Source organism: Perca fluviatilis, chromosome 4 (assembly GCF_010015445.1).
Source record: "Perca fluviatilis chromosome 4, GENO_Pfluv_1.0, whole genome shotgun sequence".
NCBI classification, from domain to species: domain Eukaryota; kingdom Metazoa; phylum Chordata; class Actinopteri; order Perciformes; family Percidae; genus Perca; species Perca fluviatilis.
The window spans coordinates 11,306,104-11,315,762 of NC_053115.1; positions in this window are offsets into that span (position 1 = coordinate 11,306,104).

Consider the following 9,659-nt stretch of genomic DNA (forward strand, 5'->3'; position numbering starts at 1 on the left):
GAACTATTTCTTGACAAACAACAGCTTATTCATCCACCAAATACTTTTGCACAGTGGCTACTGTTTCAGTGAGGGTTGCTAGATATGGTTGGTAGACACAGGTTTTGGTATAGATTCATGCATCAGCACCAGTGTACCAAACCTGGCTTTAGGATACTGCCGGTTTAATGCACTGACACAAGGTTGATCATTTTTGTAATTTCACTCAAAAGAAAATAAGCGTATTTCTATTCATATTTAAACTATTTTTTTAGAACATATATACAGACCGACTAATCCCCTACAGTCCAAGTCGCCATCTTTCTCTTTGCAGCGACACGTGTATATACATTTTTCACAATCACACACATCATCTACATAAGCACACACAAACTCATATTACTGTCATCACCAGCTATTACAAGCTGGAGCCACGTGCAGGCCAGCATGTTTTACTACCATGTTAACCATGCTATGGGGACTTACGTGAGATATTTTTTGTAGCTGTCTCACATACATGTTAGTGTGGGCATGCACCGTAAGTGTGTGTGTGTGTGTGTGTGTGTGTGTGTGTGTGTGTGTGTGTGTGTGTGTGTGTGTGTGTGTGTGTGCGTGCGTGCGTGCGTACGTGCGTGCGTGCGTGCATGCGTGTGTGTTTGGAGGGCTGGAGGGAGTTAACGCCTGCTTTGGGCCTTGACACCTGCGATACAGAGCGAGTCTTTCAGCAGGCAAATTATATGGATTTAATTTGTCTTCTTGAAACAGTGTAGCCGGCCGCAGACACTGATGCCAAGTGCTGCTCGACTGTAGCATTGGGGAGAATGTTAAAAGTGTGTTGAGTGTCTGTATATGTAAGCACAGCCCTGACATAAGTAAATACACTGCCTTGGGTGGAACACCTGTTTATGTTGGAGACTGGGGGAGCTGACAGATATTATAAAGGAGTTTTCAATGTTTTCCATGTAGCCAGAAAGTAGCAATGAAACTTTTTCAAGGAGCCACACTGACAAAAGTGCTGTGCCACTGGACTGCTGGCAGGAAGGGAAAGCCTAATGTGTCTCGTTTGCAATCTGGACAGAGTTCTGTGGCTGGCCCAGCCTACAGTAGTACACACTTCAGTCATTGGCTGGTCAACAGAGGCAATTTGAATATCGTGACTAATTCGACCAATTAAACTGTCAAAGGCCTTTTTTCAATGGGCCATTTTCACAGGCTGCTCATCCATAATGCTCTCCTCTGTTACCCTGGAGTTTGACTTTAACTCTCTCTATTCACAGTGAAATGATGCAATGAGCTAGATCACAGAGTATGTAAAAGCATAGCCAGAGGCACTACTGAGCCAAGCCACAGATGAGGGGGGATCTTTACAAATTGAACAATGAGGTCAGTATAAACAGTTTGAGACACTGTTATTTGGCTGCTTTCAAATCAGAAGCGGTCAGGGTGGTCAAAACAAAATTTACTGGAATTATATGGAAGTCTTGAAATACAATTTACTACTTATGAACATAAAGAGAAACTCATAGCATCTTTAGTGTGATAGCTTTACCTCCACTAGTTCCCCGTGTGCATATGTGACGTTGTGTTATTTTTGATAGACAGGGAGATAGACTTACTGGATTTCGCTCAGTGGCAGCCATGCTCCAACCTTGTTCTACTGTAAAATACAACCAGGGTTTTACTGAGGCTATACAATTTCTTTTTGAGCAGCAATGCAGCTCAGACTGCTGGCTTTTAGCATGCCTACAGTAAAATGAGTAGTTAGCTATTTTGTATGATGTATCGTCTTACCAAGTCTAAAAGCAAAAGAGGGGCGAGGTGCGATGAATCATACAAACAGGGATAATGGCGCACATAGAAACATTCATGGTGTTGAACTTGGTTGTACACACAAGTGACAAGTAGATGTGAGAAAAGTTCAAATCCTCTGAATACCTGTCCAACCGCTGTGTGAAGTAAAGGTAAAGGTAATTGTCTCTCTGTTTTGGAAAGTTATAAAAACTCACTTAAAGTCCCCCCATGACCAATGTCAGTTCAACTAAAGCATGTTTACAGTACATTACATTTATTTAGCTGACACCGTTATCCAAAATGACTTACAATAGGTGCATTCAACCATGATTTTGCAACCCAGAAGTGCAAGAATTAGGCAAGTACACTTAATCAAATGTGCTCATCTACTTTAAGCACTACATTATATACAGAGGCCTTCAGGCCATGTTCAGTCAGACAACAGCACTGTGTGAAAGTAGTGCTTCCTTATTTTTTTTTAGATGTTATTTAAATGTCATCTAGCAAAAATGTTGGCTCATGTTTTTATTGTAACAAATTGTTGTTACAAAAGATTTGAAGTGATACAGAAGGCTCCTAAAAGTTGGCATGCTACCATGACTACAACCCCATTTAATGCAATGTGTTAAGCAAGTATTTACATGTTTTTTTCTGTTTGGTCTCCCATCAACCACATCATTAGCCATTCATCTGTTATGGCAGTGGTATAGAAGGCTTTGCAATCTATTTCCAACATAGATTTCTTAGTTCTACAACAACAACACAGAGCTCATTGTTTAAACCAGAAAAAACTTGTTTTATTGCTGACGGCAATTAAAAGACTCAATCGTCCAAAACAAACAAATGCAGCATACGCGCTGTCGAGCACTAAGCAGAGAGTGGTTATGACCAGGATCAAAGGAGACAAATGTGGATAATTGTGGGAAAGTTAACACACCTTCAGTCAGTTGAACATGGCACTGGCTTGCACATGTGGATTTGAGTCATTTTATCAATATGATTCAATTTGTTCTTTTCATTGTTCTTATAACTGAAGTACAACCAAACTGTTACAAGGCTTGTCTGAGACACAGCAGTGATGGCTGACCAATGGAGACATTTTGGGAGACTGAGGGTAGACTTGACATCAATAGACTAGAGTCCGGTCTTGAACCTCAAAGGGAGCGCTTGAATTCACCTTTTGTCTGTCCCTAAACGAGACGCTGGGGAGACCGCGCCAATCTAGTCCGCAGATCTCAAAGAGAGGGAGAGCCACGCTTGGATTTAAGTAATGCAGTGCTCCTTGTTGAACAAATTCACCATTGTGACTCGTTAGCCTGATACTATCCACATACCTGCTTTTGGGGAATGCATGTGAAAAGGCGGTCTGGAGTCTCTGCCAAGAGGAGGGATGGAGTGGTGAGGAAAGAGGAGGGGCTCTACTTAATGGGTCACAAATTCACATTGAGAGGAGCCACATCTGCATTTTATCAGCAGGGCCCAGATAGTGTTACAGGGGACGATTGTCTGCAGATTGGCCATTGGGCCTTTTAAAGTGGTAAATTGTTGAGGAAAAGCAGAGCTGCACACAGGATGACGTAGCATGGTGCTGCCTGCCACTCACACAAGCTGTCAGGCTAACACCATTGAAAAAGGCTTAATGAGTTTGGAGGATGTCTTGTAACATTCTAGACATTGTTCATCTATTTTATTAACCTTTCTTCTCCTTATTCTGCTATTGCAAAGACTGTATGTGTGTGAGCATGTCTGTTCAGATACCTACATGCACATGTAGACATTGGAGCAACTCAGATTTAAGTCAGATTCAGACCATTTCAACTAGTCTAGACTAGTTTCTAGCCCTCGAATCAAACAAATGTTCCTTTTATTTACACTCCCCGACATCAAAAGCATCAGGGGTAATTTGGCAGAAAGCTGTTATCTGCTCTGACATGGTCTCTTCCCATGGCTGACCCAGAACATCCTCCGACACATCTTCTCCATAGGGAGCTGTGGACGTGGGGGCCAGCGTGGCCTGACAGCGAAACAAGTCCCAGGAGACGTCAGAGTCCCCGCAGGGACCTCTTGTCTCTTTCCTCCGCTTCATTACCATCTTCCCCCTTCTTTCTCCCCTTTCATCTGCAGTCTATCGCTGGCTCCAAGCCGCTCGCATCCGGGAATATGGTGAATAAGGGTGGGAGGCCATAGACGGAGCGGGAACGGATATGGGAAAAGGCAGAATAAACATTACAAAGAAAGGGGATTTTCATTTTAGTTTTAAATCCCTACTTTTTAACAATGAAAATGGACACAAAAATATAAAAAGAGGCAAATGTTGGCCGTAGGATAAAAGGTTTTTCTTCTCTATTATGGCTCAGGTGGTTTTAAACAACAAAGTCATTCATTTTTCTGTTCATATCAACTTTCTCTGCCAGTGACAGGGTCAACTGGAAACTGGACTTCATCGTGTATAATACATGTAATTAAACTTGACAGGCCAATAGCATTCTAGTGGAATAAATGAAGTGCACAAATAGAAAATGTATAAACAGGGATAAGCATGAAGGATAAAATGCATTACAATTGCCACAAGCACTTAAGCATTGATGCTGCTGGAGTTGATTTTCAGGTTTCTGATTATTATATATTGCTCATTATAACTTCTGCACTTGCATAAAATCTTTGCCATTGAGTTAGCTTTTATTGTTCCCATTTATCTTTGCTTGAAAAGAGACTTTGATTGTTCCCTGCATGACAACAAAACCCAGTGAATTAATAAATCAGTGAGCCACATTGCACAGCTCAAGCAGAATCAGCTGCACAAAAGGGACAAGGGAAAGTTACTCCATTAGTCTTCAAAGTGGCGGAGGCCGATAAAGATGTTCTGCTGAATCACTTCATTTTATCTTAATTGTCCAAACATTTGGGAGGGAGACCCATTCCAGTTTATGATCACCTATTTGCCCTCTAACTGGTGTTTAAGAAAAGGATGGGAATAAACAAATTAGGGAAGATGGACAGGATAAGACACACACACAACTTTTCCACGCAACGTTTAGAGGCATCACTCAACGTCGAAGTGAAATTTGAATTCTCTCTTTTTGTGTTAGGAAATATAATAATGTAATGATACTGCAGCTGTAGTCCACAATTTTCTATTTAAAAAGACATAACATAATTCAAATCAAATGACCTGTACATTGTCAGTAACCAAAAATCCATGCCCCTTGGAGAAAACTAATGTAGGGGGGGTGCTATCATGGCAGAAAAATAAATAAAAGTTACATTTCTTTTTGTTTTAGTAATTACAATTTAATCAAATAAGTACACAAGTCAAAACAAATACCAATGATATATTATACACTGATTGTTCAAATCAAAAATGAATTTAAATATTTGAAAATATCGGTAAGTTGGTTGGAATGAAAAATAAATTTAAATGTTGTGTAATTACTTTTAACTACGGTAAGTTTTTAGTTTTAGCAGATATCACAGAATTCATAGGACAAATATTATCTTCGATGTTTCTTAAAGCGTCACAATACTATGTTAACGCAGCCCTTTTCATTGATATATTTCAGATATATTTTTATTGGCAATAAAAAGGGAATATGCACTGATTCCCTGGCCAGATATATGAAACCAATTCAGCAGTCTCACTCGACAAGCATGAGGTAACTGAGGCTAATTTATTGCTTTATTAGGGGCAGCTTTGAAATACATTTTCCCATGACTCTCTGCTTTGATTTCTCTGACCTCTGACGGACACGCACCTTCCCTAAAAGCACACATAAATCTACACCTAACCACACACATACAAGGAAACAAATACACACATGCTATCCTTTGTTTATGTGCATTTCTTCTGCAATTCTCTCTCACATACTCACACACACTCCTATCAAGTGGCCTTATCGCCAGACTCTCATGCGTCCCCAGACTCCACTAATCAAGACAAACTCCAGCGCCCCCCCCTCCAAAAGCCCACCCTATCATATCCTTCTCTCATTCCTGCCTCCCCCCTCCTTCTTCCCCTCCCACTCGGCCCTCTGTGGCCGTTGGGCCGCACAGGGTCCCACTGTAATTGGTTTAGACATAATTTACTGCCCACTTGGTAATGTAGCATTTCAGCATCTGATAAAAATCATATCAAGTCACAGCAATGGGCGCTACGGCTTGAAAGGGACTCATTGTAATCATTTAGATACCACAGGAGGTTCCTGCTCTCTCTCACTCAGCTTTACTCTCCTTCGCTCCCGGTCTGTAGTTCTGTTTCTGACACACACACACACACACACACACACACACACAGATATATTCACATGAACGTACGTGAGCATGTAGAACTTCCCGCTTACATTTTCCTCCTTCCTTCTGCAGTTTAATTTTTATTGCAGGCCATTTTCAAGGGTCAAGACAAAGCACTGCACCCATTATTGTTCAAAAACGTGGCTGCAGTTACCCGCTTGACTACTCGTAATAATATTCTTGTTTCCCCTTATTCTTGTGAAACAAGAGAGTGGGAGAGAGGAAAAAATGGGGACTGAGGAGAAAATCGGTCTCAGAAAAAGGAGGTCGAGGTAAGGAAATCCACGTTCTGTGACAGTGAATTGATGAAAGTTGTAATTACCATAATTAACTTAGTTTGGGGCTTTACATGGAATTGCAGGAAGTGCAGCTGTCTTTTCTCGCAGTAGTTTCAGTGAGCCATAAATTGAGCCCCGGGCTGATTCTGTTGCCACATTTGTTTCCACACCATCAATGCTGAGCTACTGTTGCACTGTGGTTAAGAAATGATGGTGTTAGACTACACTAGAACAGATGTCAGTAGGAAATGTGCTGTTGTTGGGTAAAATATATACCTGCGGATTATATTATTTTTTCAAAAATCTAATTCAAAATCAATTACACTAGTATTTTATAGTATGTATAGAAATTCATAGTGTAAGACTTTTTTTTAACCCTGACAGAAGTGTATTTCACATAAAGAGAGCAATGACAGGAAAAGAAGCAATTCATTCTTTTATTTAAATTGTCACAATGAACATCTGAGGTGGATAAAAAAACAACCTTGTTCAATAGTTTGGATTCAGAGTTAGCCATACTCCTTAAGTTAAAAAAAAGCTCTATATAACAGGATATTGAGATAATTGTTGCAATGCATTAGGATATGAACGTTGGGTTCAATTGCGTGTGAAAGGACTTTTCTTCCAGACCTATGAGAGCGGAAAGGAGGCTTATGAACCAGCTAATCCAATGATAACACTTATTAGCCCTTAGCTTGCAGATTTTGGTCTTTAAGTATGTATGTGTATACTTTTCCATTAAAGCCTATATATGTAGCATTATTTGAAACACAGATAATGTGGAATTCCTCTAAACATTCTTCTTCTCAGCCAATTAAAATGTATAGATTACAAGACAATATATGTTCATAGTGTATTTTGTTATCCAAACTTATGTAAAAAAACAAAACAATGTCCGGGTTGTTTTCACTTTTAGGAAGAATAATAAAGATCAAAACTTCCACCCACCCACTGAGTTAAAACAGTAAAAAAAATCTGCCTCAGTTGGCAGAGGTATTTGAGATGGAAATTTAGTGGACCCTATTACCAGGTCCTGAAGTAGATAGCTATAAGCGCACAATTTGCCTTGTGTTTTATGAGCGGCACTAAATCTGGTTTTTATCAGTGTTGGGGAAAATCCTGATACACTCTTCAGGTTTCACTGATGTTCAGTGCATTCACCACAGAAATCCAGCCACTCTCTCTTCAAGGCTCATCTGCTCCATGCTTGACCACACAAAGGAAGAATCCACTCGGCTAACAAAGACGCTATCTGAACACTAAACAGAGGCCTCGTGTGTAGAACAGTCCAGATAAGTAGACAGGTGATCAGGCTGTGATCAAAGACTCAACGATACTTCCAAGGAGATTCTTTCATTTAAAACAACATGACTGATTGTGCTAATTATCGACTTCCAACTCCCATTTAACAAGATAAGTACTTGCTGCTCCATCTGTATGTGATGAGTTGGAGCTTCGTCAGATGTTTTTCCGTCTCTAGTTGTTAACAATGATTCTATAAACTGTAGCTGAGATTTTGATACATCTGCAAAAATCTGGATTTGATATCATCATACCATGCTGTGTGATCACATGCAATCAAAACATACGAATGAAAGTCAATGTGAAATTACAATGTGGAATTATCTTTTGGATACCATTTAAAAGAAAACTGGAATTGGACGTGCCCCATAGCACTAATTATGCAGCTGTGCAATCTGTTTTGCCATGTTCTGCTTAACCATGCATGCTTTCAATTCTCTATCGTTTGCACAGAATTGTTTGAATTACAAATTAAACAGAAAATTAGGACGCATCATCAAAAATATACGTTTTGCTTGTGTTACAAGGTAAACACAACCTGATACTAACTCACTGCAAAGTGAGACGTGGATGATTATATATGTTTACTATCAACAGGTAGATTGAAATTCTTTGGACTTATGAAAGTGAAGAATTGAAAATAATGATCTGAAAATGAAATATCTGTGAGTTTGCTGTACTGACAGTATGGGTGCTTATCATTATCCTCACTTTCTTTTATCTTTAAAATAAGAATATTATCTCTATGACACAGGAAGAAAAAGTTTTTATATTATCTTTTGTTTGCTGGTTTGTTCACTTCTTCTCACTTTAAAGCGTTTTTTACATTAATGAATGTCCGTTGCATTCAAGCAACCATTGCCAAATTAGTTGATACAAAGCTAATTAAGACTTTCAGCTCCATACAACTCTCTCTGTATTTCTCAGAATGGCTATGTTTAGAAAATGGTGTCATCCGGCGACTTTCGCATGCAGAAAATCGAGCGAAGATAATTACCTCTTCTGAAGAGGCCATCATGTTTTTGTTTTTTTTATGTTCTATGTCCTTCTTGGTTACAAGCAACTGCGTAAAGGGGGGGTGGGGTGGGGGTGGTGCGCGATCACGGAAGGCTTATCATGTGGATGTGCCGACAGTTTTGTTGTCGTTTCTTAGAATTCCTCATGGGGGAGACAGAAACTACGCACTATAGCTTTAACAATAACAAAAAAAACATTGGATTTTTTTTTTAAGACTCTAATTAGATAATGTCATGTCTTTACACACCAAGCTTTAGCCAAGATCCATGTTGGAAGTGACCACAAACCACCTCTCTGTCTTTCCTTCCCACTGTTGGGAAGTTACCCTTAGGCCTGTTTGGGGTTTTCAGCAGCCACCGATGGTGTCTAAACAGCGGGTGGCACAAGTTGTTCGTGCAAAGAGCCAAATCCAGTGTCGTCTGAGGTTTAACTGACTTGTTTCTGTGTCGTTTGCTTGCAGCAAAGGAGGTGGTCACAATGCACAATGTGAATCTCACATGCCGCAGGGCCATCATCCAAGAGAGAACTATTAGTACTCATTGTGAAAAGTGAGTTGTTGAAGTGCTCACTAAATTAAAGACAGACTTACATCTTCAAAAGAAGAAGGGGCTTGGAAGTGAATAGGTGGTTTTCCTGATCGTTCCAAAGTAAATAAGTTAGAAAACTGTTTCCATCCACTTTGCTCAATCGTCTGGGTCCTATTTACACCACGAGCTATTTAGTCATCTTGCACCAGCACATCCATGACCATACGCACAGCTGAAAGGTATTGTACACTTAGAGAAAAACCTTGAGAGAGGCCAAATCTTGTCGAGTTGAAATAACAGACAAAGGATTAACAATGCGTGTGGCTATGCGGTTAAAAGCTCAACCTCTGACTTGATAGTTTTAACAACTTAATAATATGTACAAAAACGGCAAAATTGAGGCTCCAATTATGGTGGGAATGGAGAAAAATACAATCTGTTCACAGGATTGCTTCAGGACTGGAAACCATTTCAGAAA